The following is a 12,113-nucleotide window of genomic DNA, read 5'->3' as shown; positions in this document are numbered from 1 at the left end:
CACTTCATATTAATTAATGTTAATTCATTAATTAGTGGTGCTTCTTAACGTAAACATCTATATTCGTTTTGGCTATACTTAGGGTAACTGTTAGGGTAACAGCGGGGAAGGTTAGGGCCTGATCAGAATAATCAGCGACCATTCAGTCACAGGCCAATCACAACGCACTGGATAGCTGGCCAATCACAGCACACCTTGCTTTTCAGACTGATGAGCTTTGTAAAAATTTACGCGTTTCAGAAAGGCGGGGCATAGATGAGAAACAATAATGTACAGTATGTGGAAAATAATGTGTTTTTTGAACCTTAAACCGCATAAACACATTTCATTACATCAAATACACAAAATAATGTTCTTTTTAGCAACATCATATGACCCCTTTAACATTAATAGTGACAGACAGCAGCAGGTAAATAAGGCTGCTGTCCAAAATTAGCTGTAAATTAATAAAACCAAGTAAGTATAACAACTAAGTTAAGATAACTAATTAGATCTAAGTAAGGTAAACTATTGGATTTTACAGTGGCAGGCTATTTGCACTTAGTTTACATAGACACTTCATATTAATTAATGTTAATTCATTAATTAGTGGTGCTTCTTAACGTAAACATCTATATTCGTTTTGGCTATACTTAGGGTAACTGTTAGGGTAACAGCGGGGAAGGTTAGGGCCTGATCAGAATAATCAGCGACCATTCAGTCACAGGCCAATCACAACGCACTGGATAGCTGGCCAATCACAGCACACCTTGCTTTTCAGACTGATGAGCTTTGTAAAAATTTACGCGTTTCAGAAAGGCGGGGCATAGATGAGAAACAATAATGTACAGTATGTGGAAAATAATGTGTTTTTTGAACCTTAAACCGCATAAACACATTTCATTACATCAAATACACAAAATAATGTTCTTTTTAGCAACATCATATGACCCCTTTAACATTAATAGTGACAGACAGCAGCAGGTAAATAAGGCTGCTGTCCCTTTAAGACCAACTGCACTGATCCAATATACTGAAACACATCCGGATTTCACCCAACTATTTTACATTAATTTAACATATAACCGACTGTGCTTACTTGAACACGACGGGCATTATGACATAACTGTTTGCGTATTTGACCACTCAAGCACACTGTTTTCGTGATCACATGCTGTCGAGAGAGGGGCTTTCAGTGCGCGCACTTCGACTGTGTGTCAGTCAGCGCAAGCACCGCATTGAGTTCTTTTTCACTGCTTATTGCACTTAATAACTCTACCAAGTGCGTACCATTCTTTATTTTCTCATTCATGCATGTTTCCTTATCACTCAAAAGGTGTATAACGTTTAAGCAGTGTGTTACGCAGATATATTTGCATAATGTGGAACACACGATATAGCAAAATCTCTAACGATAGACACTTTATTTCGCTGTAGCGATATATACCATCATACCGCCCAGCCCCACTATGTGGTTGTCAAAGTGTTGATTTAGCATGTTGCTATACAGCTGCTAGGGTATTTTGTGTTATGGTTTCTGGCTCAATCAAAAAATGATGGCCTTGATTTAGAAAGATGATATCTAGAACCAAATCATGGATCAGAAGAACATATAACAACAAGAACATTTTCATTTCTAAAGAACTATAACCATTCATAAATTTGTATGAACTCGTACACATAAAAATTATTTTTAATAATCCGTTAAAATGGGACATTCATGTTAAATATCTATTCTGAAAGTATTTTGCATACTTAAAAAATTATTTGCCTACATTATCTATTAATGACTAAATCCCTTTGTATTTAAAGGCCCATTCATACTGCACCGACAGACGCAGACCAACCCTGACAGCTGATAGAGTACAGGTTGTCACTTCTCAGACATTCCAAGACCGACAAACGCTGATTCAACATGTTCAGTTGGCAAAAACAAGTGCAGACCAATGCCAACAGACAAGGGTAACACACTGATCAGACAAAACCCGACAAAACTGTCTATTGCCGTTTGTTGGCATCTGTCAGTGCGGGTGTGGATTAGCCTTAAGATGTCTTTAGCCTATTCTTCATTTGATTTATTGCTCTGTTTTTTTTTTATGTAAAAGAACACTTGAATCACTGCTTCTCTTTAACATGGCAACAAAACATGAGTGTAAAAAATGCTATTTAAAATCAATACCTTCACAAAACCTTTGCTTATCAGAAAGAGCTTCACCTAATGTTTTTGTGTGTGTGTGTGTGTGTGTAGATGGTAGAAGAGATATATACAATTTCCCCCTTAAATACTTATAATCTAAGTCTTCAATCCTGCTCCTGGGGGCCCACTTCCTGCAGAGTTCATCTCTAACCCTAATCAAACACACCTGAACCAACTAATCAAGGTCTTCAGGATAACTTGAAAAGTCACAGGCCAGGTGTGCTGATACAGGTTGGAAAGAAACTTTGCAGAACAGTGGTTCCCTAGGAGCAGGGTTGAAGACCTTTGACTTAGATTATAAAGTCATGTAGCTTATTTGTCTCACATTATTTTAATTTTTTTCACTTTAACATTAGTTTGCATTATCATTAACAGCTCTTTAGTCTTCCATTAAGTAAAATGTGCTTACTGCAATCAAAGTATGAGTTGTCTGGATGTTTGCAGGTTTATGTCTGTCTCCCTAATGTGACATAGGTGTGGTCAGAGCTGCTGGACGGTGTTGACTAGCAACACTCATCAGCTATCAGACACCTTACCTGTAGCTTGTCCTTGCATATTTATATCCTGTGTTTGCGTTGGGTGTTTGCCATATCGTCTTGTCCAGTGGAGTTCATGTTTGTTACATGTTCCTTTTTATTTCCAATAGTTACCCATGTATGGTTCCATGACGATTAATCACCTTTACCTGTCCCATGTTAGCCCCTTGTTATCTTGTGTATTTAAACCCCAGTGTTTTCCCATATTCTTTGTCAGGCCTTGTCTATTGTTGGATGTATTGTTGGTGTATTGTCAATGTATTGTAGGGGATTGTGTGCGTCAAGCTCTGGTGGCCGTGGAACTTGGCCCACCACGGGTCTCAATGCTTCCAAGTCTGGTAGTCTCAAATCCAGTGCTCTCAGCGCATCCAAGTCTTGTGGTCCTGAGTACAGTGGTCTCAGCACATCAAAGTCTGGTGGTCTCTGCTCTTCCTCGCCTGGGGGTCTCAAGTAGGGCTGTCACAATTATGAAATTTGGCTGACGATTATGTGTCTAAAAATAGTCACGGTTATTGAGATTAATTGTCTGTTTTAGGGCTTTGGTGTTTATGATGATTAAGCTGATTATCATGATTAATTGTCTGTTTTTTTATTATATAACTGTGCTTAATTTAAGGGTTCAGTAATTATGATGTTATCTTTTAATCTTTTTTTAGTTATTATTTTGCAGTGTAAGATTAGGTAGGGTATTCCAAATTCTAAGAATCGGCCAATAACGATTCAACACCAGCGCTGGTTTTTTTCTACACCACTACAGAATATCAATACTGTGTTTGCAGAACTAATGGTCACTCTTTTTTAAACCCTTTGTTAAACACAATCCACTAAATACTCATTTCCTCTTTACAGAGAAAAACTAAATTTGAATAAAAATATATAAGATATGAAATTAAACTAGCTGACTGTATAATTTAGCAGCAAAAACAATATCTTGACAAAAATCTTTGGTGCACATTATACAATTTAAACGTTTATACTGTTAACTATTTGTATTCTTACAAAATACATACATGAAAATAAGATCGAAATCATGAGAAAAATAAAAGCTTCTAAAAATCTTTCTGTGTGCAAAACGGAAGCAGAGCGGCACAAAGCTCTTGTGCATATCCAGGGTGCAGAATGGTGCACTTGAAGCAACATAAGTCACAGCACGCTGCACTCCACATGGTACAAACAAAGAGAAGAGAAATGAGAGAGCAATGAACTCCAGCAAGATGTAATTTTATGCGAATCCCCAGACCTTTATCTACACATCAAGTATTATAATGGGAATATATCATCTTAGGAGAGAGTTTTACCATGCTGACTGTCATAACTGAATGTGACATGCTGTTTGAATGCTGAGCAGAGAATAACTGACAGCTGCAGCAGAAGGAAGATTTAGAATAAATGTAATGATGTAAATATAATTCTGCCCCTCACATTAAGATATGGAATGGCTTCAGATGATATAGGCTATGCAGTGCATGAAAACCAAACTGGTGCTCTTCTGTTTCTTTTGGTGTATGACTCCCCCTTGTGCCGTATAAAAAGCACAATAATCGTGGTTGTCTGAAACAACCACGGTTAGATCACATAATTGCGATTAGACGGTTATTTAATTATCGCGACAGGCCTAGTCTCAAGCCGGTAGTCTAAGGTCGCTTACTTTGATGCTACCACCATCTTGTGTGTTTGGGCTGCACACACTTCTTCGGCTCCTCCCGAGGCAGTGGCATCCACTACAGCTTCTCCTGAGGCGGCAGCACTTGCTCTTGAATTCTCTTTCTGCTTTGACACAATCACAGAGCCTGTCCCTGAACTCTTTGTCTGTTCTGCTCTTTTTTTCCTTCTTTGAACTCTCTGAGCTCTCTGTCACAGCCATTGAGGCCGCCAATAATCTCTCTGTGTTCTATGTTTCAGTTCTGCCCTGGTGGTCTCCAGCTTCACCGGCTCCACCATGTTTTCCTGCTCGTCTGGCTCCACTGTGTTCTCCAGCACGCCAACCTTTCCAGTAGTTCTTGGACAGTTTATAAAAGTACAATTTGAAGGCACAAGATCAGAGAAAGGACTCAAATCACCCGCAGTCAACCAGGTCTCAGTCACAAATAAAAAATCCAAATCATTTGAAGTGAGAAAATCATGCAAAATAAATGTCTTGTTCACCAGAGATTGAGCTTTTACCAGGGCCATCTTGACCCATGTTGACTCACCAACCGGCTGTATCGCACGTCTCAATGGACGAAGATTTCCATGATTGACTCCTTCTCGTCGTGAACGAAAAGACAACCGGTACTGATAAGAGCCATGTGAAACATTCGGGATTTCTTGCTGAACACACTGATGAATAAACTCCAGGGGTCGCGGCGAAATAGTACGGCCACTGTCCAACCCAAAACCAGAGTAATCCAGGCAAGGATAGTGCGCCGGTAAACTTGATAAACATAGCTTTAGCTTGAATGCAATTCCTCCCCGCTTTCCCCTCTGTCGGCGGCATTTCCTCCCAGTGAAATCCCATAGCGACCAGCACAAGCAGGCAGGAATAGACGTTATAAAAGGTGGAGGTGGACAATTAAAATTAGATCCCCTCAAAGCAGTGCTTGATAAAACTTCAACTGAGCTCTTTATATTAAGGAGCATTTGACAGTCATACACTAACAGTGCATGTACAGTATGAGTCAGATTGGGCTAGCCATGACAGGGTCTTGATCTGGTGGTCCTCCATCCACACCTTGATGGAGCACCCCGAGGTAATCACCGATCCTCCACCAAATTTCACAGAGGGTACTGGACACTGTGGTTTGTAGGCCTCTCCAGAGATTGGACTCATCAGATAAGATCTAATCTGTATGGTCTTTTTCAAATCTCAGCCTGGCTATTCTATGCTTCTCATAGATGAAGGCCTTTTTTCTAGCTTTGCGCAACTTCAGCCCTTTATTTTTGATACCTCCTTTATTTACCCACTTCAATGCATATTGCCCACCGTTCACTGTTTTCCTAAGGCTGCTGGTGGTGCAAGGGCCCTTTCATCACTGCTTGCAGCTTTATTTTTTTTTGTACTTTATTGTCTATCATTAAACATCATTGTTTATCATGCCTGCTTTTACTGTGACACAGTGACAACAAAGAATACCCGGGAATATCTGTAGTAGCATATATATACGTATTTATATACTGTTATGCATATATATATATATATATATATATATATATATATAAAAGCATGCCACAAAGGCTGTTGCTGGACTTTACATGGTTTTTAACACATAACATTCTTTAACTTTATGAAAACATTAAAGGGTTCCCCCTCCCTCCCCCAAAAACTTAATCATTTACAAACCTGTATGACTGACTTTATGTGGAACACAAAATAAGATATTTGTGGCATCCTAACCTAAAGATCTAAGTGAACATTTGCTTTGATAGAAAATTTAAATTGAGCTACGAGCAAAATTCTGCACTTTCAAGCAGTCTTTTCAGCCCATCATGTCTTCAAATGATCCGTGATATCTGCAGCTTTATGCCGGCTGTGTACCCTGCCGTCTTATCTCCATATAGGGTCGCGGTCAATAAGCAATTAGCATTTTATGACAAACTGCTCACCAACATCAGGGGAGGTTGGCAGCTTGCCATTGCAGATTAATTTTATAGAGTGGATTCAAGTCATGTCTGGGAGACAGAAGTCAATGTTTATTACCATGGAAATTACATGCCCTCTAAATGTCCATAAAAATAATTTAACATGAGATAGGCAATTAGTCTAATGTTTACTCACTAACAAAAGAGGCTAAAGAATGACTGCTAAAAGCACAAGAGCATGTGTTTTACCGGAACTATGTTCAGGCATTTCCACTTCCTGTGTGGTTTACAATGGCTAGTGCTTTGGACTAGTGCTGACAGTTTAACACATAAATTTTTTGAATAATAATAATGTTATAAAAAAAAATGTACGTAATTAATCAGACCAGTGTGTACGTCCGTCCATAATTATATATATATATATATATATATATATAAACACACACACACATACACATACACGCAGTGCTTGAAGTGGCCAGGATGCACCGGTACGCAGTAACTGCACTTCAATATTTTAATCTTTAGCATACTGGCACTTTTTCATGCGTACCGGCACTTCTGACATGTTGCTGGTACGGAGTCAAAGCGTCAGTGTCTGGGTGTCTTATAATGACACTATATAATAGAGCCCGACCAATATATCGTTTTGCCGATATTATCGGCCGATATGAGTCTGTCGCCAATATATCGGTATCGGCAAATATGGCGCCGATATGATTTTTTTTTTTACAGAGCATTTATAATGAATGCCGGCTGAAGGTGTTTTAGATTATGCGCTGGTCAGTGGTAACCAGCACTTCTTTTTATCCACTTCAAGCACAATACATATATATATATATATATATATATATAAATAATTTACTTTCAGAACAATTTATGTTTACAGTACTACCTTCATGTTTTGTTAGCATACAGTCATTGCAGCCCTAGCTGCTACCACAAAACCACACTCTTTGAGAGCAGACATCACAGAATAAGTAAGGAATTAAAAAAATATGTTGTTATTATAAAAAAACATTTTAAGATCACAAGCTGAATGCAAAAGCACATCCTATTTGAAAAGCCTCTAGGCCTACCTTGACAAAGACTGATTGACAGCTTGGTTGCAGAATAGATAACTGTGGAGTTGTGGTCCAGTGGTGTTCGTTGAAATGAACTTTTGTAAACATTTTGTATATTCAATTATTTTGTCTACCACAATAATGTGGTCTTTGAATTATCTTCATTTGCAGGCATTTCTCTGTAAATATTACAATTAATTTTATCAGTTAATCGGCATATCATGTCATTAACTAGATACAATTAGATTTGAATCAGTTGACAGAACGTCTTGGTTACATACTTAACCCTCATTCCCTGATGGAGGGAACGAAGACGTTATGTTGGGACGACATTAGGGGTCTAACTTGGGAGCCCAATCATCTCTGAGTTTAAGATCAGAATCAGAATCAGAATCAGAAGAGCTTTATTACCAAGTATGTTTACACACACAAGGAATTTGACTTGACGACAGGAGCTTCCAGTGTAGAAGAAAGTACAAACATAGTGCAGACATACATGATAGTGTAGACATACATAGGAATAACATAGTAGGGATGTAATATAAAACTAATATAATAAAACAAAATAGAAAAATGTAATAATGTACTATATACAGAAATAGAAGTATAGGAAAAAATGTAATTGTTTAGATAAATGTACAGATATGTTTATTAGTGTGCAGATATGTTATTTACAAAGTGTGCAGTTTAATATAAATATACTATGTTAGTTGTGATGGACGATGTATAATTATGAAAGCTTAATTGTTAAGACTGAGTATAGCCTGTGGGAAAAAACTGTTCTTGTGCCTGGCTGTTCTGGTGGTCAGTGCTCTGTAGCGCCGACCAGAAGGCAACAGTTCGAAGAGAGAGTGGGCTGGGTGTGAGGGGTCCAAGGTGATTTTTTTAGCCCTTTTCCTCACTCTGGAGATGTAAAGATCTTGGAGGCTGGAGATCAGAGGGGCACCAATAATCCTCTCAGCAGTCCTGACTGTCCGTTGTAGTCTCTTGATAAGATGTTACAGTCTCTGTGAGTTCGTCCAGATCGGTGGCAGCAGCTTCAAAGACGCTCCAATCAGTGAGGTCAAAACAAGCTTGTAAATCCTGCTCTGCTTCATTAGTCCATCTTTTTACAGTCCTTAATACAGGTTTAGCTGATTTCAGTTTCTGCCTGTAGGTCGGTATTAGATGAACTAAACAGTGATCAGAGAGCCCCAAAGCTGCTCGTGGGACAGAGTGATATGCATCCTTTATTGCTGTGTAACAGTGATCCAAAATAGTGCTGTCTCTGGTGGGACACGTAATGTGCTGCTTGTATTTTGGCAGTTCACGGGAGAGATTTGATTTGTTAAAGTCTCCAAGAATGATTAAAATAGAGTCTGGGTACCTTTGCTCCATTTCAGTTATTTGTTCGGCCAGCTGTTGCATCGCGGTGTTCACGCACGCGTCTGGAGGCACGTACACATTCACGAGAATTAAAGAGGAAAACTCCCATGGCGAGTAGAAAGGTTTACGGCTTATGATGAGTGCCTCTAAATTAGGACAGCATACCTTTTTCAGCATTGTTACATCTGAACACCAACTTTCGTTGATGTAGAAACACAATCCACCACCTCTGGTTTTCCCCGTTAACTCCGCGATGCGATCCGCTCTGAACAGCTGGTAGCCCGGCAGATGAAGCGCGTTGTCCGGAATGGCTTCACTCAGCCAGGTTTCACTGAAGCACAGTGCAGCAGCAGGGAGCGCAGTCCGAAAGCCGCGCGCGCGGAGCTTCACCAGGGCGCCAGCGCGTTTCCCTCTTTTGCATCTGCACGCGCGTTTGAACAACACCGCTGTACCTCCGACTAGAATGTCCAACAAATGTCAGAATAATCAAAAACCGGAAAAATGTTGTCCGGGATGTGCAGCTTAATGTTAAGGAGTTCGTCTCTGGTAAAACTTATAGAAGAAGAATGACAAAACACAGAACAAACAAACAAAAACAATAGAAGAATTGCGGAGCTCAGCGTCCTTGCTGCCATTTGCGGCGCCATGCTGATGTGTGCCAATATTCCAATAATCAATAATTTTATCAATAATATTCCAAGATAAAACGGCAATAAAAATTGGCTAGTGGATTTTGCATGCTGAGCCACTTCCCGTGCACACGGGTATATAAGGCAACAGCGCGCATCCACTCATTAGGTTTTACGCTGAGGAGCCAAGAATGTGTCCTGGCATCAACGAATGGTTGAAGGTTGTGGCATGGGGACATAACGTCTCTGTTCCCTGATGGTTACATACGTAACCAAGACATTCACTATCTGTCGGTCACTACGAGTTATGTCGTGACGACATTAGGGGTCTATGGAAAACGCCACAAGGTCGTAACCTTCCCAAAGCCCCAGTGCAAATTCACTGACCTTGGTACTGAAGGGGACCAACAATGAGTACATCACAACTGGAGGAGGACACGCTGCTGTTCCGTCCACAAAAAAAGTTTTTGGAAGGGCTTTCAACCTTCAGTGAAGCATTGCTTCAAATCTTCCCTATTTGTTAAGGTATCAATAAGCAATTGCCTTAAGGAAAAGGTCACTACGGAGACCACATCCTACCCGTAGGGAGGTGACATGTGGCGATACTGAGCTGGACTGACCCAGAGGGCAGTACTACATATAGAATGGGTCTCTGAGGCAGATCCTACCTTAGAGTATGGATGGAACAACTGCCAGAAGAGACTGAGAGAGCGGGTCTGTCAAGGGAAGACACGGGCTTACCGAGAGGGAAACCTATCGTGGAAGAATACACATATGGGATTACCTGTAGGGAATCAAGCCATATGGACACGTAGCCCAGTACAGGGGCTGACCGAAACTCCGGGCATGGTAACACCAGTAATGGGCCTGGCGTCAGACTGCTCCACCAAGTCTGACTGCGGGGGGTGCTGGAGGATGCTCGACCGGGGAACTCCACTGGGAGAAGAAAGGTGCTCTCATCCCCATGTGGCGCAGCAAGCGAGGCACCAAGCCAGTTCTTCCCGCCAATTACCTGTTACCCAACACACGGGAAGAAACCGGCACAAAGTTTATAAAACCTCGTGAAGGTGTTATGTGTCGGCCAGCCCGCAGCTCGACAGATGTCTGCCAGAGAGGCGCCATGCGCCAGCGCCCAGGAGGAGGTAACACTCCGAGTGGAGTAGGCTCTCACCCCCAGGGGGCACGGTTCGCCTTGGGATTGGTACGCCGAGGCGATGGTATCCACTATCCAATGAGCCAACCTCTGCTTGGAGACAGCCTTCCCTTTCTGCTGACCTCCAAAGCAGTCAAGGAGCTGCTCAGAACTTCGGAATCTCTGGGTGCGGTCCCCGTATATGCGTAATGCTCTTATGGGACACAGCAACGCCAAGGCTGGATCTGCCACCTCCTGGGGCAGCGCTTGCAGGTTCACTACCTGATCTCGGAAGGGAGTGGTGGGAACCTTGAGCACGTATCCATGCCGGGGTCTCAGGACAACGTGACAGTATGCTGGCCTGAACACAAGGCACTCTTCACTTACCGAAAATGCTTGGAGGTCCCTGACCCTCCCCAGATACCAAAATTCCTGAGGCTCAAATCAGGCCCACACCTGACACTTTCATCTGGTCCACATACTGCGTGGAATGATGGCAATTGGGCGGTCCGCTCTTGTTTGCCAGATTTGGGCCACAAGCAAGCCAAAAAAAGGCCCAATGTCAGCCATGAATAAACCAAATAAAGCAGAACTGGCCCAAATCTGGGCCACATTGATTTTAATTCTGGCCCAGATCCAACACTTTACTCCGGCCCACATACTGTGAAGAATCATGGCATTTGGGTGGACCACTCCTGTTTGCTAAATTTGGGCCACAAGCAAGCCATAGGTTGGCCGCATGTCAGCCATGACAATAAATAAATAAAATAAACCAGAATTGGTCCAAATCTGCGCCACATTTAGTTTAATTTTGGCCCAGATACGGCCCAGATCTAACACCTTGTTCTGGCCCACAACCATATAGAATGATGGCATTTGTGTGGTTCACTCCTGTTTGCCAAATTTGGGCCACAAGCAAGCCATAGGAAGGCCGCATATCAGCCATGACAATAAATAAATAAAATAAAGTAGAACTGGCCCAACACCTTGCTCTGGCCCACATAATGCGTGGTATAATGGCATTTGGGCAGTCCAGTTTTTGCCAGATTTGGGCCTCAACTAAGCCTTAGCATTGCTGCATGTAAGTGTAACATGGCAAAAGTTATCAGTATAACACTGTGTTATATTACTCTGAATAGATATAGGGCTAGGTTCGACTCTTGGGAGGATAAAAATGTAATTTGGGCCAAATGGTATGAATCAGCTAACAGCCAGCACATTTATTGCACATATAACAAAAAAAAAACAAATAATAGAAGAAACAAGTTAGTATTTTGTTGTATTGTCCCAACACAACACTGCTGGAATGGGAAAAATTCGATAGTTAGTCCAGGTTGTGCATAACAGGTCCGAGAAAACAAAGAAAGAGGAAAAGAATACAATAAAATGTCCAAACAAACAAGTCCTCCTGGTTCCTTCGCAAATTGGTGTGTGTGTAGTGTAAAATGAATATGCATAAGGCCTTGTTTTATCCTACTACCGTGTGTGTGTGTAAAGTAACAGCTTAGCTGTAATTGAAAAGAATCCCACGATGCAGACAGGTCCGAGTTGAATGTCAGTAGTAGGCACTTCACAGAATCACAGGGTCTGGCTCACCATAGCTCACAGTTGATCATGTCACAGGATGGAATCAGGCAAAAAAAAAAAAAAAAA

The 12,113-nt window shown here is 41.3% G+C and overlaps 1 long non-coding RNA gene across 2 annotated transcripts in view; it reads left to right on the top strand.

Annotated features, from left to right (window-relative positions):
• The window catches only part of LOC107572490 (uncharacterized), a 45,130-nt gene extending 39,762 nt beyond the window's left edge, over positions 1-5,368 (top strand). For both annotated transcript variants that reach the window (XR_001607356.1, XR_001607357.1), the window contains exons 3-4: positions 4,615-4,786; positions 4,861-5,368. This is a non-coding gene — a long non-coding RNA (uncharacterized lncRNA). The remainder of the gene's footprint in view (positions 1-4,614; positions 4,787-4,860) is intronic.
• The last annotated feature ends 6,745 nt before the right edge of the window (positions 5,369-12,113 follow it).

The sequence above is a fragment of the Sinocyclocheilus grahami genome, unplaced genomic scaffold (genome assembly GCF_001515645.1).
Source record: "Sinocyclocheilus grahami isolate Dianchi unplaced genomic scaffold, SAMN03320097.WGS_v1.1 scaffold1760.1, whole genome shotgun sequence".
In the NCBI taxonomy this organism is placed as follows: domain Eukaryota; kingdom Metazoa; phylum Chordata; class Actinopteri; order Cypriniformes; family Cyprinidae; genus Sinocyclocheilus; species Sinocyclocheilus grahami.
Note: the sequence above shows the minus strand (reverse complement) of the source record. Positions and strands in the feature narration are given on the sequence as shown.